Source organism: Saccoglossus kowalevskii, chromosome 3 (genome assembly GCF_978046115.1).
Source record: "Saccoglossus kowalevskii chromosome 3, keSacKowa6.1, whole genome shotgun sequence".
In the NCBI taxonomy this organism is placed as follows: Eukaryota; Metazoa; Hemichordata; class Enteropneusta; family Harrimaniidae; genus Saccoglossus; species Saccoglossus kowalevskii.
This window is the reverse complement of record NC_140643.1, coordinates 38,954,996-38,982,919: the sequence shown is the minus strand read 5'-3', so window position 1 is coordinate 38,982,919 and position 27,924 is coordinate 38,954,996. Positions and strand designations below refer to the sequence as shown.

General features: G+C 35.0%; 1 pseudogene; it reads left to right on the top strand.

The window, feature by feature from the left end:
- Positions 1-116: 116 nt before the first annotated feature.
- On the top strand, positions 117-27,924 carry LOC144357828 (uncharacterized; annotated as a pseudogene).

The window sequence follows — 27,924 nt, the reverse complement described above, 5'->3', positions numbered from 1 at the left end:
GCCTTGACTGGTGTAGCAGTAACAATATCAGCATTACAGTTACACTCGTACTGTAGACAAAGACAAAAGAATAAAGAAGCATTGGAGCATGGAACTATAACTATATTTATAGTTCCATGATTGGAGATAGCCAAGAGAATTACAGAAAGTGTGCAAGGTAAGTTGTTTGAACAGGTGAATTATATATGAAATAAGATGGATGAATATACTACAGAATTCACTTGCACATAAAAGTACTTCAGTATTAATTTTTAATTGTTACACATTTAAAAATTGATATTTCTTGTTTCAGCTATAGAAAGAGAACAGGGAGGTGAAACGCCTAATGAGACTTTATCTGAATATTTGCTGTTGGCGACGCCTACTTGATCACTGAGAATCAATGCACCTGATTTAATACCAGAGAGTTTACAAGACTCAGATGAAGAAATTAATGACAAAGATAGTCAAAAAACTTTGAATTTGTTATTCAATATTGCTGAGACACAGTCTGTTCAAAGTAGGTTACTGACATTATTTTATTTATAACAATTTAATAATTTGAATACCAAAGTCAGCTTTCAGAGAATAAACCTTCATATTTTTTTCATATATATGTATATATTTTCAATGACAAATTATGTCCATTTGAAACAAAGTGATGATAGAAAAATGTGCAAAATCTTGAATCTAAACTTTGGTGAGAAAAATTGTCAAGTTTTTGTAATAGCGGATGGGGGGAAGTTTTCCATTTTCTACAAACAGGTTATGTGATCTTGCCAGTTAATTCTTATCATAACATTTTATATTGGTTATTTTGGCAGATGGATATAAACACAGAGGTATCACATGTAATGTTTGTAATTCACAGCCACTATGTGGAGTTAGGTTCAAGGTATGATCACTTTTTTTATTATATATCATTTTTGCTGTAAATGCGTTAATTAATTTTTCACTTGGTTTTAATTTCTCTTTTGTCACTGATATCTGCTGAAACAAGTACCCCCCGTAACAATTTAAAAATACAATTAGGACTCGCTATAACCCTGTTAATATGCACACAATATCAAAATAGTTTAAATTGATTTGTGCAACTGTTTATGAAAGTATGAAAATGTTTTTCTTTCATATTAATAAAAAACAAACTTGTGAATGGTTGGACTTGTAACTTGGAAGCTACTTTCTGAAACTGTATTTTTGTACCATGAACTGTGATTGTCAGGGTTTTATACAAGTTGCAGTTGTTGAAAATCTTTTATTTGATTGCTTTATAAGAATACACTTTCTTTTGTGATATAATAATTACATCTAAATTTCTGAAATCTGTTGTGTGTATATTGTAATTACGGTCATATAAATGAATTGTTTTTGTTTTACAGTGTGCTAACTGCATTGACTATGACGTATGTTATAAATGTGAGCCTTGAGACAACCATAATAGGAATCATACATTTATCAAGATTAAGATACCGATACCACCACTGGCAAATCCAAGATTTTCCTTATTGAGACCAATGTATTCAGGTAATATATTATACCCTCTAGCAATAAAGGTCTGCTGTTATGTACTGAATGGGTAAAAACGATGTTTCGGACATATACGTGTAGATTATAATAATAATTGAAAACATCTTAAAGGTACATAAAGATTGATGGTGCACTATAAACAATTATATTCATTTTCAGTATAGTTGTTGTAAACAGCTACCATCAAGTTGCCATTAAATCATTTTTCAAGGGATTATCTTGCTACCATGTCACCGGACATTGATTTTTACATGACTGACTACATATAACAACAGCATGCTATGATTGACATCATCTCTTCTACATTACAGCAACATTTCATCACTTAATTTTATGTATGTTTCCGAGTTTTGATGATGCATACGCAGTTCTCGTCTCGGAGGAAATCAGTCATTTTTGTGTGAGGATATTGTATCCCGGAATTGTATCTTTATTTGCGCAACGCTTATATGGACAAAATTGTGTCTCGTCAATTTCAAAGGTAAGAAACTGTGCTTGTTATGGTATTTATACACTTTGAATTATCATTTGTGTCTCGGCTTTGGTGATCGTGAGAAACTATTGCTAACCTGGCGAGAGTTTCGCCAGAAAAACTGCCTTTTTATTATTGTTGTAGGAATTGATTATGTACATGTATTGTGTAAATTGTAAGTTTACCTCGTGATTTAAGAGGTTTGCAGTGCTCTCTCCGAGATTCAAACGTTGTGGTGGTGTCGGCGCAATGCTGCTCTGAGACGCTTGCCAGACTCTGCCGCGCTCAAAATCTTTATCGCCATGCTTGATTTCCACAACATTTACATTATGATTTCCACAGCTATTGTTCTATGAGATGCGTCCTCAAGTTTAGTTGGGTCGACATGTACTCATTGAAAGTGTTGGTTTATTTACGTAATCCATTGATCACGCCAATGCGAAGTTAAAAATATGTCGCTACTCTGAGGGCTTGCCCAGAACGCTACTTGTCCCAAATAAACGTACCGGTACGTTTATTTTTTTCCCCGAAAAATTCCACCCGGTACATTCTTATTTGGGAAGGTACGTTTATTCATTTTTCTAAATCAGGCAGATTAAAAAAAAATCATGCCTTTTTTCCCATGAAAAACGAAGCCAAAAGATCGCACTAAAACATCGGTAAATATCTTCCGTGTTGCTTCACCATGAGGTCGTTGAACTGTCATTAACATATTTAAATGTTTATGGTAATTTGAGCTCATGGGCACCATCCAGCATATTTTGATTGGTTGATTAGCGACACACCTCGTCAGCATGGATAACATGGCGGATATCGTATAGCATGGAGCGTTAGCATGTAATCGAAATCATTTGCTTACGATAAAACTAAGTTGAATTTTACTTGCATTTCATAACAATTCAACGAATTTATTTTTTGTACGTTAATATAATCACCACTGAGTACTAATCAACAATTGCAACACTTCGAAAAGAAGTAAGCTGCCGTACCGTGATCATTTGCTACTAACAAAAAAATAATGCATATTAAATATAGTGAATATTTTTTGTTGTCATGTGAAGTTTTTTTGATTGACTGTAATTTTCCAACATTTCATGACGCCCATTGTAGAACCAAATTAAGCCCTTTCACTCCTCCTTGACGCCTATTTAAAAGATTATTCGACATTTTGCTTTTCACCAGCCACGAAGGTCACACTAGTAGATGAACTTGATCGATACTGCCGACCATTCCGTGCATTTTTTATCGACGCACGACGGCACGCAAATCGAGATAAGTATTGTCCTTGCAACAATTTCGCGCAATACATCACTATTGTACTGTGACTGATTTTAATAATAATATTATAATATTTATTCAACATTAAAACAAACTACAGTGAGTTGTTCTATGGTCGTATAAAAATAAAATAAACTACTTTAAGATACAGTAAAGTTAACCAACTAAACAGAATCCTAAATAAAGCTAAATACATGTAATATTACAAACACATTTAGAATCACAATAAACTTTTATGATACAGTACAATACAATACACAAACTAGTATTGCTAAGGAGTGGAAAACCACATTCACATTAGAGTCATAACTATGGAAAGAATATTTTTAAATTTGGTGGAGCTGCTCATATATCATTTGCATACATTTTTGTCTGTATTGTGCAGTTTCCCAGCCAGTCCGACTCGAGTAGTGATTGGTTTGCTATTTCATTACATCTTGTGGCCTTTCAAACAGTTTATATGCATCAATTGTTGTCCATTCATATTCCTAATGCAATTTCTTTCTGGCTGGTATAAATATATTAAGTAATATGTTTTCGTACTGAAAAGACGATGCACAAATAGCTTTTTTAATTAAATTTAACAGCTAATGGGAGCACATATGCTACAATCTCTGCTTACTTTTGAATAAATGTTTTTTTTGTTTTTTTCAGGTGCAGAGCCAGAATTTTTTTCTCAGAAAGCAAAGCCACTGGAACTGCATATATTACAAAAGCATACTATTTGCTGCATGTCTGACAATTGTATAAAGTTTCGCAGGTCCTCTTTTTTTTTAATTTGAGAAGTGCTGTCAACCAAAGCATAAATATGTGTTTCTCTGTACATAAAAGTTCAATTTCACACGATTTGTTAATATTAATGTATGATAATAAAAACTTGATAATATTTTTCTGGATTCTTGCACTTTATTTGTATCATTGTCATATGAGAAGTATTCTTGTCCTTATTTAGGGCCACAAACTACATGTAGATCTGTACATGAAGTACATGGGAAGTAAAGTTGTTGACACAGGTAATGTACACCAAGGATCATTGCAGTTTCTCAGTTTCTCATCTGGTGCTAGTACTTGTATGACAAACAGTATCATTGCCCTGTTACTGTCTAAAATATCAGAAGTTTTTCGCTGGAACAGTTCTGTGATTGACAGTGTCCTTTTATTAGGAATACAGTTGTACAAGGAAGTTTATCCAAACAGATACAAGACTGACTCTTCAACATATTTGCAGATCTGATTTGCATACTTACATGTCATTTTACCTGTTGTACTTGTTTGTTGCTCTCTGGTGTTCTTCCTGAGACCAGGATGGAGAGTGCTACAAACTTGAAAATGACATAGAAATCATGTTTGCCAATTTATGTCCATGCCAAAAACTGGACAAATTATATGTTGCAACTTTCAAATGACAACAAGTGAAGGCAGTGTCATTCATGACCTATTGGATTGAATACATTTTTACGGCTTGCAGGCCATTTTTTTCCTTAAAAATCTAAAAAAAACGAGCTTTTTCTAGCTGTTAACAGCTTTTTCTCAGATATGTGTCATCCAGTTTTGTTCAAAGTTGGTACAGGGACAGGTAATAATTGTTTACAAGTGCACGTCGCATTATACGTTTAACAAGTTATAAATTGTCTCAGAAAAGCCAAATGAATATTTTTTTTACCCCACCCCCCTAAAATTGTAACACATCAATTCTGAACAATTAATAATGGAATTTGAATACAGCTCACAATAGTTGCGTTCACGCACAACTCCTTAGCACGGGCTAAGAGGTCAAATTCCTTAGCCCGTGCTAAGCAAACGTGCGTGAATGCTTAGCACGAACTAAGGAATGCTAAGTACGGGGTAAATCTGATCCGAATTTAAGACGCGATCGAGACCCTTAGCACGGGCTAACGAAGTGTGTGCGAATGCTTAGCCCAGGGCTAAGCGCTTTCTGCGGCGACCTTTGCACATGATCAAATATATCCAACTTTCTCATTCCCAAAATAGCAACCGAGCTCAGTGTACACGCTTCCACACTGATCGGGTTGCTGTAGTAGAGCGTACAGCAGCACCAATCGTAGACAAAATAAATTTGGTTCGCTGTCTACGACATGCATTAATAAAACTCTGTATTCTGTTATGCCGTTGTATACTGTTTCTTTGCATCCAAATAAGTTGGGTCAGTCTTCTCTCGTGTTACTGTGCACGTCGCTTCAAAATTAGAACGAAACATTTCAGCAACTGGCCCTCCCTGTGCGTGGATGCAATTGGGTCTAGCCGAAATGCAAATATGCTAGATAAGCCTAAATCAGCTTAAATCTTAGCCCGTACTTTGTGTAACGTGAACACAACTATTGAATTAATTCACTCTGACACAAACCCAGTTCAATATAAGTTTATAAATTTTTTCTGAGCGGGGGCTATGACATGACATGTCATGTCTTGTTTTATCTCTTTTGATAATTGATTTTGACCATTTGTACTATACATGCATTTAACCACTACTTGTTGAAGTTCTCATTTTTCATAAAATCAATGTCATACATTCTACAGTTTAGCAAATTTGGCTGAATGCATTTAGTTACCTATAAAATCTTAATTTAGCTCAAGTGCCAGCAATCTAAATTAGCTAATTAAAAAAAGTTTTAGAAGTGCATTGTTGCAATCTTCAGAATGTAGAGAATCTGTTGGCCACCGCTGAATACTTATTTCTCCCACACAAAGCTCTCAATGATTATAAAAATGTGTTTACTTGAATGTTTGATTTTCAGGAATAAAAGAAACAGTTAAAGAACTTAAATGGGATCAAATAGCCAAGTTAAAATCCCGAACATATTGTAAGTATTGTTCATTTTCAAGTTTTTGGTAGATACTGGTCATGTATAATGTTGCTTTTATATTCTGGCTGGTTGAGCTTAGTGACTGTGATCTGTAAGTAGGTTGACAACAATCTGTCAACACTCTTTTAAAAGTCATGATGATGTTATACTTGTATGTCTTCCAAGACCAAAGGAGGAAGTTATATCTATAATTAGAACATATCATTGTCATCATTGTGTGTTGACATTGTGTTATAAAATGCTATTGTGTCATCAGATGGCAGAGTATTAACTGTTACATTCCATCAGCCTAGAATCTGCATAACATTTTTAGCTCCAGTGAAACGGAGCTTATGTGGTACCGGTGTATGTGACTCTGTTACTGTGTGACTCTGTGACTAAAATATTATACATATGCATGTCAATTTGTTTCACAATCTGATTCAAGATGGCCGAATGGCAGCCATTTTTGTGCTAAAAATCATCAAAATCAAGCATTTCTCGGCTGTTTACAGATGGATTTTGTTCAAACATTAGGCATTATAGGACCTTGATGCAAATAATTGTGTTTTTCAGATAAGATTCAAAATGGCCGATTGGCCGCCATTTTGATTTAATGAATGTGGTTCTCGTGCCATATCTCTGACTTGCTTTCACTGATTATGTTCAAATTTTAAATATTCATTATACATCATGTCATAGGTATACAGATATATTGGTTTGACGATCCTATTCAAAATGGTCGAATGGTGGTCATTTTTGTGCTAACAAATCATCAAATATCAAGCATTTCTGGCATTTATGGATGGATTTCGTTCAAACTTGGTACATACATTAGACATTACAGGTTCCCGATGCATGTCATTTTATTTTTCAGATTGGATTTAAAATGGCTGACTGGCGGCCATTTTGTTTTAATGATTGGGCTTCGAGAGCCATATCTCTGAAATGCTTTGACTGATTATATTCAAATTTTATATATTCGTTATACATCACGTTTTATATATACATGTATTCAAAATGGCTGATTTTGAATACTGTTCCAAGGCAATATCTCTCAATATGGACAAGTACCTGTTTAACGATAATATACAAATGTCAATTTTAATGTTAAAAAATCATATTCCTAACATGGTTGAATTCAAGCCATATTACTATAAACAAAACTAATTATCTTAAATTTGATAACTAACAGGGGCTGTGCCATGCATGTCTTGTTAATTTATAACTTAGAGTCTTTAAAGTTTCTTAACAAATATTTGACTAGGGTGAGTAGCCTAATTTGCATATTGCAATAACGTATTCTGTTGCAAAAAAAAAAAAAACTGGTAATATTTCATTGGAAGGTCTGCAAATTTGCGAATTTTAGTATATGATGATTTATTATATCATGATTGATGTCATTTGAGCAGATACAGCGACTAAAAACATCAAATGTATGCGAGTATGGGGAGTACGCATGCGCAGTTACAAAAGTGATGCGGCCATTTTTTCAGTTTGACGAAAAAGCAGTACCCTTTCCGATTTTCATGAACGCAAGTTCAATTTCACTTTGTGCGTCATATTCATCAATAGACAAAATCGAAGACAGATGCCGTACAACTTTCTGCCAATCTTGATTCGTAAATGTTCTGGTTACATGTTCAGTGTTCTCCTTGGGCCTGCATCGCTTAGACAATAGCCGCGTAACTTTCGTTTCGCCCGCGATTCTGCAGTGTTGTCATCAGGTCTTTTAAGGGTATCAGCTTCGATACTGTTCTTTCTCTCCACGATACTGTTTCCCTCAAGCTGGGCCGTTTCCAGGCCATTGTTTTGCAATGATGAATCAGAACAGAACAATTCGTGTGAACTGATCAATCCTAACTTATTATCTGAATACTCGTATTCACCTGCGGATACTTCGGCCTACTTTCAAGCATGAATATAGAAGGAAATCAACGATTTTTTTTCAGTATCGTTCCAGACTTTGCAAGAAATTTATATAATAATCACAGTGATCACTACTATCGGGTTTCACTACTATTGTTTTCGCATGGTTTCCATCTTACTCGAATAAAACGAAGCAGTTGATTCCTATTTTACTTAGTGTTTATTCTTGTTTGATATTTTTAAACAAAAATGCACTCATTAAACAAATAGTAAATGAGGACAAGCAAGACAAAATGGCGGTAGTTTTGTGTAGGGTCGATTGCGATCTTCGGTTTGTATCAAAAGCACGTCTCACAAATGAACTATTTTTTTTTGAGCGATAATTTGATAGCAATTAAACAAATTTCAATCGTTGGCATATGTAAGGGCTGGATCACTTACTTTCAAGGGCTCAAAGTCCGGACGAACATTAAACTACGATGTTTTTATTTATCTGTTCTAGGTACATGCATGTTGTACAGACTTTTTAGTTGTACTATTTTGATGATTTAATTTCAAGAATCTGTCAATGAAACAGTCTGTTGTTACTTTACATGTTCACGTAGGTTTAATTTAGCAGATTTTACTCGTCAGCGAAAATAGCGAAATTTGCCCATTGCGCCAGGAGGATCAATTACTACTCCGTCGCTAATGACACTAATTACCAAGAATTAAAAAAAACAAGTGAAATTAAGTCGCATTGGGAAAAAAACCCATAAGAAAATCAAAGCAAAAATTATTCAACTGCAGACGAGACAAACCCCGACCTTTAGAAATACCTCCTTCATAGAGTGACTCATTAGTGCCCTTTGTTTACAAGTATAGTGTCCTTGCATGTTTTTCAAAATGCCCATATCAAAATCATGTGTTTCCGTATACAGTATGTCATAGATTCTCAGACATCTTGATCAATTTTATTGATGGATTGACCTACATGAAATTATATTCACTTATTAGGCAAAGCCTATACCTTTATAATACATGCTCTGATCACACAGGAGCTATTTACAGTTTAACTTTGATTTGGTTTGTGCTGGCACAGCAGGTATGTACGACCTAGAAAAAGTGCCATATGCGAGTACCAAGTTGCGAGTTGCAAGTAGCAAAATATGCCATATACTAGTGGTCAAAACGGCATATGCGAGTGGTAAAATGTATTATTTGCTAGTAGCAAAAAAGCCCTATGCGAGGGGTAATACAAAGACCAGGAAAACTGGTGTATGTAAGGGGTGGAGTCATTTGCCAGTTTGCTCAACGGCTGGATTAGTTTGCTTATAATATAATACCATACGTTCAAATGTGTTTTATCACAGTATAATAAATATTTACCATGGTTATGAAATGATGTGTACATGGTTGGTTAAGATTGGCATGATGCTGTTGAGGCTTTTACTTTAGGGGTGATTCATATCAGTGACGTATCCAGAGGGGGCCAGGGGGGGCCATCCTCCCCTCCAAACGCATGACGATTCATATCATCTGGATTACGCATAGCTTCTCTGCGATTTTCGCTCCATATATCTTAAAGGGGAACCGCTCAATCCTTTGGATTGCACCAAGTGCTCATGGGTAATTAACTCCGCCTCTGTCCACTGAGTAAATGAAAGCTTATCTTTCCCCCTGTACCGCTAATCCCACAAAACAACAACTGATATAAACATCCTAAGAACGGATTACAATTTACTTGTTTAAATGTAACATAGCAATTGAATTTCAAACAAATACAGAGCAGTCTTCATGTGCTATGAATTGAAACATCGCGCGCTCTGTAATTTATACATCGTCGGAAAAATATGACGCGAAACTAATTCAAGTTGATGATGGCCAACAAGAAGAAAAGGCAGCAGTCCACCGGATACACACAACCAGATTGTTGCTAAACGGTCTCAAAGAAAATCCACCGACTCAAGTTTATTTGTCTGTTTTTGTTGCGTCGGTCTATTGACGGTACTGATCTCGTATACAGTAAACCTGAGAACGAAACTTCCTATGCACATTCTGTATACATACTACTCCTTCAGACTGCTAATATAACAAGTGTGAAAACACAAAGGTTTTCATATTTCCGTCACAAATCGGTAAACAGAATGTGTATTTACTACTACCCTCAAATTTCCATATAATATTGACTAATTGGTAAAGGCGACAATAAAAAAGTGTACTGTATATTATAAGTACAGGTTATTACACGGAAATATCAAAATCATTAGTAAAGAAAAGTCGCCGCGGCTTGTCTTGTAACCTGTTTACGACACCGTGACTCGTGTGGAAAATCAAAATGTACAGCCTTGTCTTCCGTGAAGCCTAACCAGTATGTACACGGGTGGTACAGGCTTGTATCTCGTGTGAGATTTGAGTTCTTGTGATTTGGTGGGTGAACGTCAGGTTGACTTTACAGTCAAAATCAAATAAGCGGTGAGGGGGAGAAGAGGGTTCTGTCAAAACAATTTTACCCTAGACTCAATTTTAACAACCAATCTGCAGCGTTGTATTTATTATAAAATCGATGTTGTTACAATCCTGTGTTACAACAAACAGGCAAAGCTGGCTGGGTAACGGTCAAAGTCTGTGCAACAACAACGCCGCTGTCAGACGTGGATTGTATAAAAAACACTGGACAATGTGTAATAGATGCAATGCATGGAAAAATGGGTGATACTTCCAGCGTAAACAAAACCTGATGCGTGTTGAAGGCATGAACGAAAACGATCTATTGTAAAAATTATGAATTGGAACTGCCTGTGACGTGTTGTCTGGGCACCGTTTCGTTCTACAGTCAAATACAGAAACAAAAACTGATTTATTTTCTTATGCCAAGACCTGGTTGTTCATGCATTTCAAGCATGGCGTATTTACTTTTTGTGCTCTGTAATGTGTGCTGTGGAAACATCTGATTTCACGGTTTTGAGCTGTTGAAGTATTTCGTGAAAAATAATACAAAGGGTAACACCATACGAAGCAGTCTGGCCAATGTCTTGTTGATATCCGAAACTTGGAACCTCTAACAGAACGGTTATTTCCTGTACGCCTACCAGTATTACACAACTACCATTTGCAGCTCATTGCAGTCTGACACTTATTCACTGTACCCCTTCCTTTTTCCAGACTGTCTAGAAAGTTATACAAAAAGTCATTCCTTAGAAAACACAAGTCTTTGCCGTACGATCAAAGGAAAAATGTTCACATGGTAGTAACCAACATCGTTCTGGCGTTCCTAAAAATAAATTTAAAAAAAAACGAACACTGCATTGCTTAGTAGCAAATAATCACGGTAACGCAATCCGATCATGCTGCTTTTCACAATTATTATTATTACTTGGTAGTGATTATTAATAAAGTAAAAAAAAGTAAATTCGTTGAATTTCAATTTAGTTTCATCGTACGCGAATGACTCCGGTCGCATGCAAATGCTCGAGACCTGATAGGTCAAATCGCTAATCAGCCAATCAAAATACTCGGTGATGCCAACGTGCTCAAATACCAACACGGAGGAGATTTGCTGATGTTCCAGCACGATCTTTTACCTCTGGTTTTGATGGGAAGACGGCACTTTTTTTAAATCAAAAAATTAGTTGTTTTCGATGATAAACTGACCATTTGAAGACTAATTTAACATTGTTGCGGTGATAACAGCTCATTGTCGAAGCGAAGCTTTACCTATTCACGCTAACTGTGGTCGGCGCTTTTGATTGTGTTTATTTTGTTCTTTCATTTTTGAAATGTATCGCTGGCACCGTTTATTTTGTCATTTCTCACAACTGAATGTCCAAGCTGACTTTGTTTTGGCTGTAAATGCAACTACATCAACGGTCATAGATGCAAGTCGTGCTTTCCTTAAGTCCAATTACCGCGCGCGTTCTAGGTCCAAGTAGTCTGGTTGATCAGAAACGTGCGTTCCCATTGGCCGACAGAATCACCACTCTTGACAGGAATGGAAATCAGTTGATTTGAGGGTGTCACAATTTGCTACTAGCATACGATACATTTTACCACTCGCATATGCCATTTTTACCACTCGCATATGCCGTTTTTACCACTCGCATATGCCGTTTTTACCACTCGCATATGCCGTTTTTACCACTCGCATATGCCGTTTTTACCACTCGCATATGCCGTTTTTACCACTCGCATATGCCGTTTTTACCACTCGCACATGCCGTTTTTACCACTCGCATATGCCGTTTTTACCACTCGCATATGCCGTTTTTACCACTCGCATATGCCGTTTTTACCACTCGCATATGCCGTTTTTACCACTCGCATATGCCGTTTTTACCACTCGCATATGCCGTATTTTGCTACTTGCGACTCGCAACTTGGTACTCGCAACTTGGTACTCGCATATGGCACTTTTTCTAGGACGTACATACCTCGGCACAGACTTGGTTTGTAAAGACACTCCCCCCTGAGCTTCATATGCAATTCCAGGATTATTTTTGAGTTACCCAATCAGATTGTATTAATTTTGACCATTCACAGGGCTCCTTTTCTAGCCAATCACTGTAATTCTATTAGCCAATCAGTGCTTTCTTGCATAGCGTCTCTCCTTTGTTTTAGCCCATTCATGAATTCTTTGATGCTACTCGTTTGCCTGAACGTTCTTTTCAGTTAACTCACCAACCATCCGCATCTTGCCTCTTCTGGTCCACTTTCTGGCTTTTCCTTTGTATGGCATAGCAATTTATGAATACCTTTGCTCACCAGTGGGAGTTTTGAAGGGGGACCTCTTGCCCAATATGCAAGATTTTTAGTGTTGCCGGTTTTGTGGTGTGAAAAATAAAAGCTCATTAACACAGCTGAAAGTCTGAATGGATAGATGAAATGACTGGTATATAACTGCAACAGTAGGCGATGTGCTACAGTCAAAATACAGTCGGCCTGGACCTTGTGTTGTGAGACATGACAAAATAAACCCAGCTAGTAATACATTTTGAGGGACTGGCATATAACTGCAACAGTAGGTGATGTGCTACAATCAAAATACAGTCGGCTTGGACCTTGTGTTGTGAGACATGACAAAACAAACCCAGCTAGTAATACATTTTGAGGGACTGGCATATAACTGCAACAGTAGGTGATGTGCTACAATCAAAATACAGTCGGCCTGGACCTTGTGTTGTGAGACATGACAAAATAAACCCAGCTAGTAATACATTTTGAGGATAAAAAAAACAAAATATGTAAATTCATGTTACTGGATTGTAGGGTTAAACAGCAAAGGTGAATGACTTGCACACATTACTGCAAAATGGAAAAGTGAAACTGTATTGATCAACCTTAAAGTATCCTCAGCATTTATAGTTATTTTATGGATTGTAAAATTTGTTTTTTTGCAGTTGATCAATATGAAATTGAAGCTTTATATGAGCAGTACAAATCCCTGTGTACATCAGAACATGGTATAACAAGGGAGGTGTATGATTTATGTCTGGGGCCTTTGGGGCAGGAAAAGAACCTGGTTCTTGATAGACTGTTTAAGGTAAGTATTGTTACAATGATATATGGGTTTCTCTCTTACATAATTATATAGAATATTCATTTCTAATTTGTTGTATTTATTGTATATCATTGTTTTATCTTAGTTATTATGACGTACTGTACACTTCCTATAATTGCAGTTCTTTGATGGAAATGGTGATGGCTTCATTGATTTCGATGAGATGGTCAAGGGAATGTCACTTTTGGTAAAAGGAACACTGGAGGAAAAATGTTTTTGTGAGTAAAAACTGTTCACCCACATAAACATATGATCGTTTTTTTTTTCAGTCTTAGTCTTACCCTTTTTATTGACTCTAATATGGATTGATCCCTTTTGGCATTCAATCCCAGTTAGTACACATGTATTTGAACTACCACTACCTATCATGAAACTGCTACGCAATATTTCACAAAACCGTATTATAGATCAATTCATGATTTTCACATGCAGTGTGAATCAAATATTATTTGCTCACTTTCTTTTTCACTTCTCTGTTTTATTGTTTTCAGATGCTTTTTCAGGGTATGATCTTGACAATGTGCAATCAATAAGTAAAGATAATTTACGTAAAATGTTTAAAGCATACTTTTATATCAATATAGAATTTATAGTCAGAAATGTTGTCAAAGCATGTGAAGAAGAGATGGTAAGTATACTTGTAGTTGTCGGCAAAAACCACTACAACACTCTTCACTTTTAGTTGCAATGCACAAAGCGACCTTTTGTAGAACGTCTCAGCATTCATGTTTGAGCAGAAACTTTTGAGCAGAAACTTTGATTTGTTCATTAAAATCTACTTTGTGTATAATTTCTGAATTCAGTGAGTTACTCAAAGAGCATTCCTTGAGTTTTATTAGGGTTTTTGTACTATTTTTTTATTTTTATTTATTTATTAACTATTAGAGAGAGTGGCAATGGTTACAGATTAATAGTAAAAGAAACACTAATAAGGAAGTAATAAAAAAAATAAACTAATCTACAAAAACAGAATATTAATGGCAAAAAAAATAAAATAAAACAACTCCTATGATTATGATGATGTATTTGATTGTGATGAATATCAATGGTTTTAGCCATACAAATTCTGGTGATAGTTTCAGCTTCCCATTTGATTGCGTGTTTAAATTTTTTTGTGAAAATTTTTCAATTTGCATGGATTCTCATCTTGTGTTCTAACAGAAGCAAAATCCTGGTGAATACTCATTGTTTTCCTGTAGACTATAAAATATTTCAATTACCGGTACATGCAATTTTAAAGTGCAGTAATTCAGAAAATATAATCTGTAATGATGCCTAGTAAAGTGAAAAAATATTTTGTTATACATGTGTGCAACATACTGATTGAATATAATTTATGAAAACTTATACAGTAGTTGTGTACTCTTACTGTGACTTACTAAAATCTGATCAAGTTTGGAACTTTATTGTTATTAGTATATCAATATTTACAATATTTTGATTTTAATGTACATTTTTCAATATGAATAAAAATGTATTGAACGTACAAACAAAAGCCTTCTTATGCTTTTTTTTTTGCAGATGGCTACTTTTGAGGACAGTCATGGTAATCCAGTATCTGCTTTGTTCAGTGCACCAATGCCATCAGACACTGGAGCAGCAATATCAAATGGGAAAGCTCCTTTTCCTGCTAATCCTGGTGGAAGGTATGTCACGTTATGTACTGTGCTTTGATTATTTATTTTGGAAGTTATGCTAAATAGTTCTTCAGGCTTGTTCCCTGGTTTCTATTACCGTAAAATTCCTAATTGAGGCTGCGGCTTTAATTAAAATTCATTTTTTCAATGGACGAATTCAGATGCATGAAGTCTTGGTGCGGCTTTAATTAGAGCATTCACTTCCGTAACAGTGGAAATTTTTTTCAGAAAACAAATGCCAGAAGGGATAATGATATGCTAATGAGATGCACGACACTCGATTGCAACTTTGCTGCGATTCTAAGGCACTTTCGGATTTTTACACACAGACAAACTTGTACACAAACAAAATTTCACACTGTATAACATACTGCACAATAAATAATATCTACAAATAGATTTGTATGCATTTGCAGATTACGGTACTGTATACTACAATCTCTTGAATAGACTAATTTGTTAGCACCAGTCACTCTTTTAGTAACCGTGCAGACAGCAGTCTGACACAGTCGATTGCGGCATGTTCGACTTCCGGCAGAGTGACTGCACATTCCATGTTTAATCTAGACATCGGGGAAATTAAAATAAAAAAAGTCAATAAAAAAAAAAAATGTTCGCATGATAACAAAAAAAATACTCAGTATATTATTTAATGTAATATATACTTATTTTCTTATTTTTTTTGATAACGAAAAGTATCTTCTAAAAGAAATCAAAACAAAAATGAATGCATTCTTAGTAGCAAATGATCACGGTAACGGTCATGCTGCGTTTCACACAAGTGAATAACTTACTTGTTTTCGAAGTGTTACAATTGCTGATTATTAATCAGTAGTGATTACAATAATGTACAAAAAATAAATTCGTTGAATTGTTGTGAAAATTCAACTTAGTTTCACCGCAAGCGAATGATTTTGGTCACATATAAATGCTCGATCCGATACGAGATCCACCATGTTAGTTCAAACATCTTTAATGACTTGAAACTGTTATGTTGACCTGGTCAAGTCGCTAATTAACCAATCGAAACGCTGGATGGTGCCAACGTGATTAAATTACCATTATAGCTCATTTAAATATGTTAATGTAGTTCAGCGACCTCATGGTAAACGAAACACGGAAGAGATTTACCGTTGTTGTAGTGCAATCGTTGGGCTTTGATTTTGATGGGAGAACGGCATGATTTTTTTTTAAATTGAAATTAGTTGTTTTCGAAAGATAAGCTGAGCATTGAAGAAGGATTTAACACTTTTGAAGATAATAACAGCTCATTGTCGAAACGCAGTTTACCCAGTCACGCTACCCACAATAAACCTGTACTCTGGAATAAGCATCAATGACTACGGAAAACCTTAATTAGACTCTAATTTAAGCGTCAGGAATCATTGAAATATTCGAAAAATTATGCCTTAATTTAAAATTAAATGGTATATCTTTTTCTGAAATATGTGGTGGCTGTTTGGTTTGTGAAGGTTCGGGGTGCAGACTTTTCCCTGGGATCAAAACTTGTCAATTTCAACATGAAACAATGTCTCAAGTTAGGGGTGCGGCTTCTATTAAAGCTGCGGCCTCAAATATGATTTTTACGGTACTTACTTATCACAATTCTGGAAGAAAGGGTTGTTGGTTATATACATAATGTGTTATCCCTTAGCGATATTTTACAAATGTCTACTGATACTACCGGTAAGATATTATAAATTATATTTTTTTGAACTTTATTGTGTGGGTATGAATGAATGAATGTTTGTCATATTTTACAAAAATTTCATAAACTTTCAACAGTAACGTGGATGCCTTCAATACAAAATCAACTAGCAATAAAATATCTGCCTGAAACTGCATATTCATGCTGACCAAAAGTAAATCAATGTCTATAGACTTCTCTAACTATGCATGGAAGCTACATTTTAGCCACCAGATAACTCAAAACTTGCTTATACCGGTAGTATCTTTGTTAAAGGCTTGTGTCATTTTCCAGTTTGAATATAAAACAAATAGGCTTATTATAAAAATCTATGGAAAGCCAAGGCATCTTGTTTTGCAGGGACAAACCCAGAGAGCTATGAACACAGACAATAGTAATTATATTAATAGCTACTAGTACTTGCAGGACATATCTTTATAAAAAATTCATGACTAGATCTTTATTAGGAATCTGACAGAAATCATTGGTGAGAAAATTAATCAATATGATAAAATTACAGTGTTTGCTATTAAAACTTAAAGTCAGTAAATTCAAATTAAAAACAGGGCTCAGATGATGTGGAAGTAATAACTCACTCGCATTTTATCTTCATCACATTCATAGATTTACTTTTCTGGTACTATGAGTTTATTGGTTCAGTTGATAACATTGCCATACTACCCCAGTGCATATTTTGCAGTTTTGTCAAGATGGCTGTAGTTTTTCTTGTAGTAAACAATTATAATGACCCAAAATGCCAGCCAAAAACGTTTTACAAGATTTATGTGTCTGTGTGGATATTTGCATTTAGTGACACAACACTATTTACAATGCATGATATGTGCTGCTGTGTATGATGTTAGTACCGATAAGTGTTCAAAGATGACATCATTAATCTTGAATGTATTCGTTGTACTGACATATTTTTCCCCAAATAAAAACAAATGTTTCTACACAGCGGTGAATTCTGTTTTTTTACGATGTACATAATAAATAAAGTTGCTTTTTGGAGCAAAATATTCTATACTACCGGTATACAAGTATCCTGGTGGTATGATTTAAATTTTTACAAAATTTATCATCTATTTTAAAGTAGAAAAAAAAGGTTAAACTTTGTAATATACTGTAAAATTACTAATTTTCACTGAGTTTAAATTTCGCTGATTTACCATTTCAGGCATATTCAGTGGGTTTTAAATTCACGGTTTTATCATTTAGATAATGTGTTCTGTGCTAAATTTTACTGGGTTTTAATTTAACGCTTTTTCCAGTCAGCGAAATAAACAAAATTAAAACCCAGTGAATAATTAATCCTTTTACAGTATATTACCTTCACAATATAGCAACTCACTCAATATATCATTGTACTTCAGGGACGGCATGTGGCTAGTAATCGAAGCCATGTCACAGGATGCAATTGATGAAATGGTGGATAATGTATTCAAATTGGCAGAAAGTGAATACAGCAGGTAAATATGCTCAACCAATGCCAAATGTCTGAATCGGCCGACCTCATGTAATGTTCAGTGTTGTATGGTTACATCATTTGCTATATTAGTAAATCAGCACAATTGTAACAGATACTATTATGTCTACACAAGAGTGATTTTGAATAATTCGGATATATTGCAAAGGCTTTTTGGTGTCAGAAGTATTATAGAAAACCACAACAAAGTAATCATGTTATTTTCATTAGCAGATGTTATCCGACTTTCATACACTGTTTCATAGACTGTTCAGCCAAGACACAATAAAAATCTACAATACATAGTATACAAAACAAATACTGCCCAATACTCGTGAATTAACAGAAAACTAGTCTTTGGTTATTGCATTGAATATCAAGCAATGGCGCCATCTGGTGGGCACACCCACAAAAGTACATGTTGCTCCAGCATTGTGTATTTGTTTATCAGTGTTGAAACCATCTTCTCCAGCCAAGGTTCATTTATTTGGCCTCACCATTATACTTTGACAGAATTCCTACATGAATTTCTGGCTTCAATGAAACTATGTGAATTGCATGATATGTTGAATCTGTCTTGAATGAATTAATATTAAAAGTTTTGTTTTGTCAAGTCTTGTGTTTTTACCTAGCTTCTTAACTCTATTCAACAATTAACAGTGCTCTTCCCAGAAGACAGTGTGGTGGTATTGCCACATTGCTTTCTTGTACAGCTATGCTGGACTACCACCATTACTGCCATCCTGACTGATAGTCTATTTCTGTTCATTGTGTGCTTGTGGTATGAATGTAATGAGTACATATATTATGGTAATCAAAATCTTTTTGAAATACAAATGTAAATTGTATGCAATTTTTTTGTTTCAGGGGATAACACTGTGGGGCATATTCTGGAATGTATGGTTTCTAGTCATTATAGTGAGACAGATCTTCTCCAACATATTGTTGCGAAGGTGTACCAACATGATGCATATTTAATTTGTTTGTGAATCATTGTTAGAAAATTAAGAATTTTCAATGGTTGATATCTTTAACTTTTTAAATACCTGTCAACCTTCTCAAAATGAAAACAAATAACTTAAAATAGTTGTCAAGACCTGCAGTCAGTACGAAATTCTGAAGTGTTTTGGTTGAAATTAACAATTTGATGAAATTACAGAAAGATACATCAAATGTTTGCGTTAAAAGGTAAACGTTTCACCCAGAGATCACTATTATATATATATTCACCAGATATATTCACCAGATCAGGGAATTACAGTGAACAATTTTGCTCCACATTTTTTTATCTGAAGGGTTATTCTGAGGGTTTAATGTGACATACCGGTAATCATCTGTAGTCTAACAATGTCTGTGTGAATCACTGCACCCTAGATTCACTCGAAGGAAAAATACATGCATGTCTGACACAATGTAGTAAATTGCTACAGTGAAATCATTGCCATAGCAACATCCCCACGTTGTTTTTAATCTCCTAATCATGGATTATGTCACTTGAGTTAAGTTAAAAACTTATTACAATGGCAGAAGTGAAGAAGGTTGTCTGTGTCTGAGTCTGAGTGAATTAGTCAGCGAAGGTACACTCGTTCACGCTGACATGTTGACCAAATCGTATGCTGTGTAAACCAATAAGTGACAGCAAATAACCCACTCAGCAAATAATAACATTAGGTGGAACTGACAGTATTAGTGAAACAAGAAAACTTAAGTATTAAAGTGTTTCTTAAATAAAGGCATTTTTGCAATATGCTAATGATTACCTAATGTTATAAAATTGATATTTTTTAGCTTTGCTGTCATTGAAGATGACATAGTGGACCTGTTCATATAAGTGATTATCTGTCTTCGTCTGTCAACAATTTTAATTTCAACTTTTTCTTGCTAATTATTTTGATACTTAGTATGTAGGTACCTTGGGTGGACCTCTGTCAGATTTGTTTATTTCTATTTTTAGGGAATATTTTTGGTAAAAAATGTTATTTTCGACTACTTCTTTAAAACTATCAGGCCAATTACAATGGACCTCTGTCAGACCTGGTCCCTCAGTGACAATATTTTCAATTCTTTACTTTTTAGCAACTTTTTTAACTTCTTAAAAAAGGCTAGCCCAGTTGCTTTGTCTTTTATGTAGTCAGACGTACTCCTTGGGTGGACCTCAGTTATGTTTGTTCATTTTGTGTTAATAAGTTTAATTTTCTTACAAAAGCTATTTTCAACTGTCTAACTATACAGTGGAGCTAAATCAGCAGACAAGCTGCTCGATTTCACATCAAAAAGTTGCAGAAAATTGATAAATTTATTTACTTTTCTAAAAAAATAAGTAGAAAAGTGGTTACAGCTTGTATGTAGACTTGTATAATATAGCAGCTGTAGACATAGTTACTCACTTACATGGTTAGAAGAAGTAGATTTATGTTCTGACTGTCAAGAGTATTATTTGATTGATTCACTGTATTGCAGAAATTAATTGAATCTTTGTGGTGTCAAACACCTTTGATTAGGTATAAATGATGTCTCATCAGTCACATTTATTCATTTTGATCAGAGACCTTTTATTTAGCTTATTGATTTCTCTAAACTGATTGATGTCTCTATTATTACCCAGCTACTCACTCTTACATAATAAATATAAACTGTTATCCTGCTTATGACAAGACTAGTCAAGACATTACTGGCTACACTACTCTATCGTTCCTCCACCGTGTTGAGAGACGATGACTACCCAGAAATGATTCAACATGCAAGGATGCATTTATTTGCTATGTTCACACGGCAGCTATAGTAGTGTTCACGCTACATGAAGTACGTGTGTATAATATTTAAGCTGATTTAGGCTTATCTCGCATATTTGCATTTCGGCTAGACCCAATTGCATCCACACACTGGGAGGGCCAGTCCTTCGCACGGACTAAGGGGCGCCATCAGTTGCTGATCTTTGTTAAGCCACTGGTCACGAAAAAATCCTTCTCATTTAGCTTGCATATCTTAGTAAGCATTTTTTTCTGTTCCTCGGCGAGGAGTCCAGCTGTGTTATGATTTAGGTGCTAGTATCTAAAATAACCAGGAAACACGGCACCTAAAATGTGTTACAGCATGAACGTACTAGAGATGGACGCTGCACGGTGTTTACTCGCTTTGATGTATGTGCGTTGTCGCCACCAGATTACTGTTAATCCAGATCGTGTCTGCATAATTTCTTTTCCCACGGGAAACGATCACGAACACATCCGATTATAGCTTGGTTCATCTTCGTTCGAACGATCTGTTTACGTTTGTTAAGAGAAAACAAAATGGCGACGAACAGGCAACAGAGAAAGTTTGGTTTCGATTCGGATTTTGTTGATCCCGACATTTTAGAACTAGACGATAATGATTTTGATATTGAAGACATTGAAACTGTCGACTCGGCCGTCCCGGAAGAGAACGAACAGCAATATTGTTTCTCATGAGAGCCCACCTTGAGCGTGAAAGCTAATGTTAAAGAAGTCCATGTTTAACATCGAATTACGGCGGCCGAACTTTTCCGAACATTTCAAGCTTTGTGCCATCCGTAAATTTTACTCTAATTGAACATCGAATAAGAAAATCGTCACACTGGGTTTACTGGCAATATTAAATTAAAATTGTTAACAAATGCAGAAAATCGGTACAAACATGCTCGTAAACTTGCCTAGAATATACGGATCTGCATTAAACCTTCGATTTACAACTTAACATTACACCAGCTCACGGGCAAGGTGTGTTTGTTTTTTTGACCCAATATAATATAAAATTTAAGATTCGAATCTTGTCATGAAAAATCAAAACTAAGATCCGGGCGGCAACTCAGCCAAGATGAAAGTACGTCTGCCTATTCATAAATTTAAGATGAGTACAATAGAAAGACAAAACGTCTTATCAGGTGTGAATCACCGTGCAGCGTCCATCTCTAGTACCTCCATGGTTACAGCCTATTCGCATAAGGTATTTGTCATGCAAAATTACCATTTTGTAATTGTTCAACTGTTGTGATATGTTAAACAATTTTCTCACCAATCTAAACCTAGTAGGAAACACGTCGGTGTACCGTGACTGCTTCTACAATTTTGGCCATGTAGGGGCTCAACCCTATTGGAGTTCAACCCGAGGGTATATTGGAGCTGAACTTGGCTTGAGTCAAACGTGTATACACGGCCATTTTTGTTGGCTCCAATCAAACTTCACACATACATCATACATAATATTATACATATGTACATCAATTTGTTAGTCCCCGTTCGGACGTAGTCCGAAAACAGGGACTTATGTTTTGCCCTGTGTGCGTGCGTGCGTGCGTGCGTGCGTGCGTGCGTGCGTGCGTGCATGCATGCATGCGCCCGTGATCACCTGTATCTCGAACATGCATGGACCGATTAAGTTCAAACTTCACTCATACATCACACATTATATGGGACATATGCACATGCATTTTTTTCATGATCCGATTAACGATTGCTGAATAGCGGCCATTTTAAGGCCGAAAATGCATCAAAATCACACATTTTCACCATTCCGAACCCGGATCTCAGTTATGCATGGACGGATTTCGTTCAAATTTGGTACATACATTAAACATAATAGGACCTTGATGCACGTCATTTTTTTTTTTGGATCGGGTGTGAAATGGCCGACTGGCGGCCATTTTGTTTTAAAGAATTCAGTTCTGGATCCGTATCTGAGACATGCTTGGATTGATCGAGTTCAAACTTCACACACACAAGGTACATCATGTCACAAATATGTATGTGCATTTGTTTCATGATTTCATTAACGATAGCCAAATGGCGGCCTCTTTAAGGTCGAAAATGCATTGAAATCGCACATTTTCACCATTCCGAACCCGGATCTCAGTTATGCATGGACGGATTTTGTTCAAATTTGGTACATACATTAAACATAATAGGACCTTGATGCACGTCATTTTTTTTTTTTCGGATCAAGTTCGAAATGGCCGACTGGCGGCCATTTTGTTTTAATAAATTCAGTTCTGGATCTGTATCCAAGACATGTCTGGATTGATCAAGTTCAAACTTCACACACACATGGTACAATGTACATCATGTCACAAATAGATATGTGCATTTGTTTCATGATCCGCTTAACAATAGCTGAATGATGGCCATTTTAAGGCCGAAAATGCATCAAAATCACGTATTTTCACAATTGCGGAACCTGATCTCAGTCATGCATGGATGGATTTTGTTCAGATTTAGAACAATGTGTTGTACATATGCAGGTGCATTTCGGTCATGATCTGCTTTGAATGTATATGTCACTCGAATATGAACGGAACGGGGACGTGTCATTGACAATGACTTGTTACACAATCGAATTCAAGATGGCCGAATGGTGGCCATTTTTGTGCAAAAAAATCATCATAATCAAGTATTTATGGTTGAGTTTTGTTCACACTTGGTATATACGATGGATATTATGGGACCTTGATGCACATTATTTTATTTTTTAGATCTGATTTAAAATGGTCAACTGGCGGCCAGTTTGTTTTAATGAATGCAGTTCTAGTGCCATATCTCTGCCATCCTTAGACTGATTATGTTCAAATTTTATATATTCATTATTATATAAATCTTGACATAGATATATTGGTTTGACTATCTGATTCAAAATGGCCAAATGGCAGCCATTTCTGTGCTAAAAAAATCATCAAAAATCAAGCATTTCTGGCATTTCAGAGCTGGATCTTGGCGTTTATGAATGGATTTTGTTCAAACTTGGTACATACATTTGAGATTATGAATTCCTGATGCACGTCATTTTATTTTTTAGATTGGATTCAAAATGGCTGACTGGTGGCGATTTTATTTAAATGAATGCACTTCAAGAGCCATACCTCTGATATGCTTTAACTGATTATATTCAAATTTTGTATATTCGTTATACATCACGTTATAGATATATAGATTTATTCAAAATGGCTGACTGGCGGCGATTTTATTTAAAAAAATGGGCCTCTAGAGCCAAATCTCTGATATGCTTTGACTGGTTATATTAAAATTTTATATATTCGTTTCAAATTATGTTATAGATATATAGATGTATTCAAAATGGCTGACTGGAGGCCATTATGTTTAAATTAATGCTGTTCCAGAGCAATATTTCTCAATATGAACAAGTACTTGTTTGATGATCAGATACAAGATGTCAATCATTTTAATGTTAAAAAATCATCATAATCAAGCATCATCTTCTGGATCCATACTTCTGACATGTTTATGTTCTAACTATATTACTATAAACAAAGATATACTTCTTAAATTTGATAACTAACGAGGACTGTGTCATGCATGGCATGTTCAGTTAAGATTAAAAATGTCTAAGCAGTGTCTCTGAAAATATTGTACATCATGTTACCTTTACTAATAAACATTTATGTCAAGTCGTTTCATTTCATTTCATTGTTATTTACTATTGAACACCATGAACTTGTGTCATGTCATGGCTTGTCAAGATATGGGGGTACAGATTGAAGACATCTATAGTGATAATGCAAACTATTATTTGAGAACTTTTATATTTTTATATGTTTGTTTTTTTTGGTCAGAATTGTTCCCACCTAAATTTTAGCCAGTATTGCCCGTGCATAATGTTTAGATATATTATTGTATTGTTTTTTTTGTAAGGTTTTTTACTCACTTTTGCTATAAAAAGAAAAAAATCATGCATTGTTAGTTTGTATCCATTTATTATTCAATCTAGATTCTCATTTGATAAGATTTTAATAGATGTGCTCTGTTTGCCAATTGTATGTCAGTTACCTTGACAACTGTCAGCCATCCATTGATGGCTTTCTTTTTGAAAATAAGTCAACTGAGATGATGTATATCAGATAGTCATGAATAACCATAAAAATAAATGAAAAACAAAACAAAAAGGTGTTCATATATGGAGTGTAGTTTCCCAGACAACTTTAACAAAATTTAATCGTAACTTGAATGTACATGGTTTCAGGCATCTCCATCTCATCTTTGGTCATGATTGATATAGCTGTATCATCCTCATCTGGTAATCCTACTTCTCATTTGCGATACAATTGTAATTAATGACTTTCTAGTACGTATGAAATTACTGCCATTAGAGAACTTTAGATTTCACAAAATCAAATATGTATTGGGTTTAATTAGGGTACATCTTGTTAATTTGTTTTCATTTGAGTTGGAGATTAATCAGACACTAGAGAAGTCAATATACAACTGCCATATTTTCTTGTATGTGACGCTTTCCGCATTCACAATAGAACATTATTCATTCACTGCAAGTACCCTGCAGTATGCTTGAAACAGAATGAACAAACAACAGTCATAGTATTGCCAAAACTTCACATAGGATTTGACAAATTTGAAAGTACCCATCTGATGATGGTCAGTGATGTATGCCATATTTCTCTCTGAAAGATCGACAGTTCAACATTGAACTATAAAATAAAAATTAAAGTTCAAAATCGAATTTTTTTTTTTTCAGTAAAAACATGCAATTCATGTCTTTTACGAATTACACAAGATTAATGTAGCGAGCGGGAAATCCTATATTTTCCCAATATACTGTATATGTTATGAGCAGTAGAACCTAAAATGTAGTTGGTGTTTGATGAGTTTCCAAAAATAAAAGCAACACTGATAATTATGATGTATTTATTTATCAATCTCCAAACAAGAGCAAGTCTAAAAGCATATGAATAGTATGTAGTTAAATATTGATTTACTTGCATAAATGACATGCAGTGTATATAGTAGTATAGTATTGTATATTTTATTTGACTCAAATAAATGAATTGGAAATACATTAACCATGGTCAATAACACTAACAACTACATTGTAAAATTATGTTGATAAACTTACCTAGACCGTTGGCAATGGAATTGTTTTTTATTCCCATAATATGCACAAACATATCTTCTTTTGGTAATTTTAAAATATTATCATTGTATAAGAATAGAGTATTCCAAAAGTACGATAGCTACGTGCCTTTACAATTTCATCCAGTTTGTAGTCAAAAACTAAAAGAGCATGCATTTCATCACCAACAGACTGATCAGAACACAGTGTGTAAAATCTTTGCTCTGAGTTGGGCATTTATCTTAATTTTTCAATTGGTAATTTACATATATATTTACATGTTGTGTCAAAATAAGTTGTATTTAAATGATCCAGAATACATAATATAAATTATTTGGTTTATCCGCACTTTTTGAGATAATTTCAAATAAAGTGAATATGATATTTTGTATTGAAAAACAACCCAAATACTTACAATTGAGATTCATATTCAGGAATCTAGTTTGATTACCCCATGCGAACGTTACATATGACTGGTGTTTTGACAATTCTGAATGTTTATACACTGAAACCTGTAGGAACCCCGGGACTAAACTATTGCCCTATTCAAGGTACTGTGTTTAAGTGCCACCAATATAGATGTATGAAATATTACCAGTACTTTAGTATTCAGTCATAATGATTCACCCATCCTTTCATACAATGAAGTGATACAATGGGTTGATTACTAAGCTGTAATGGCATCATTTTTGTATACGTTCATGTTGTTGCTAAGTTACTAGAAATCTAGATATATTATGGCTTTCATTGAAATTCTAGATTTCTTTATTCCTGGTGCTTTGAAAGTAAAACTGATGAAACATGCTATAGAATATTTATCAACTCTTCAATCTTATCGTTCTGTCCTGCTGCATTTTTATTTCTTTTATCGTATCATGTTGTTTCTCTGCTTCCGTTGATTTTTATGATTTCTCTTTTGTGTTAAAATGATATTCAATTCTGCATAGTCACATACTCTAACCGGGGTGTCGTTTCGTCATTAGGTATCATAACCTTTGTTTCTTTGGTACTGTGAACTCTTTGTGGCATAACAATTTCTAGAACAGCATTGCAGTGTGTGTGTAGTCTGTTATATTTTAGTTATTGTCGATAAAATGCTATCATTGGACCTGCCACTGTGCTGTTTTGAATTACAATAAGTCATCTCTGTTGTAATTATATTTTGGTACTCTTTCTCCATCTCTTGAAGATGTCAATAGTGCTAATACAAATTGTGGCATATTGCTTAAGTATATTGATTTTGTATGTAACTCTTAATGCTGTTATTTGGTGATCTTAAACATAATCAAAAACATTACAATTGCTTCAATTTCCTAAGGGCCTGTAGTTTTTTGCCATACATGTCCATTATAGAGTGATTTTATTGTGTGTGATTTGAATGTGTAACTGCTGAGTATAGAGTATGGGAGTAGAAGTGTACTGGCTGTCTAAAATTACTGGTAAGGTTAGGAGATGGCAGGAAGAATGTTCTTCACTTAGTTACTAATGTGGAATACATCCCAAGCACTCCTCTTACATTTAGTGGCTAGTATCCTCAAATTGTCCTTTCTGATATAATACCCACGACACACATTATTATGCACCACCATCTGTAATGGAGAGTGTATGTTAGCAGCCAGTACAGCAAACTTATCTACTTTTATTAAGTGCCTGGCCTGACCTCTTTTATCTCGACAGAATGCAATATGATGAATTTAAAAGGCTTGCCATGATAGACAGCTTCCTTTTAGCTTGGTTTGATGCACTTGGTACAGTCTTCTAACTTTGTGACTTTGTCTCCTCAAACAGAATATACATC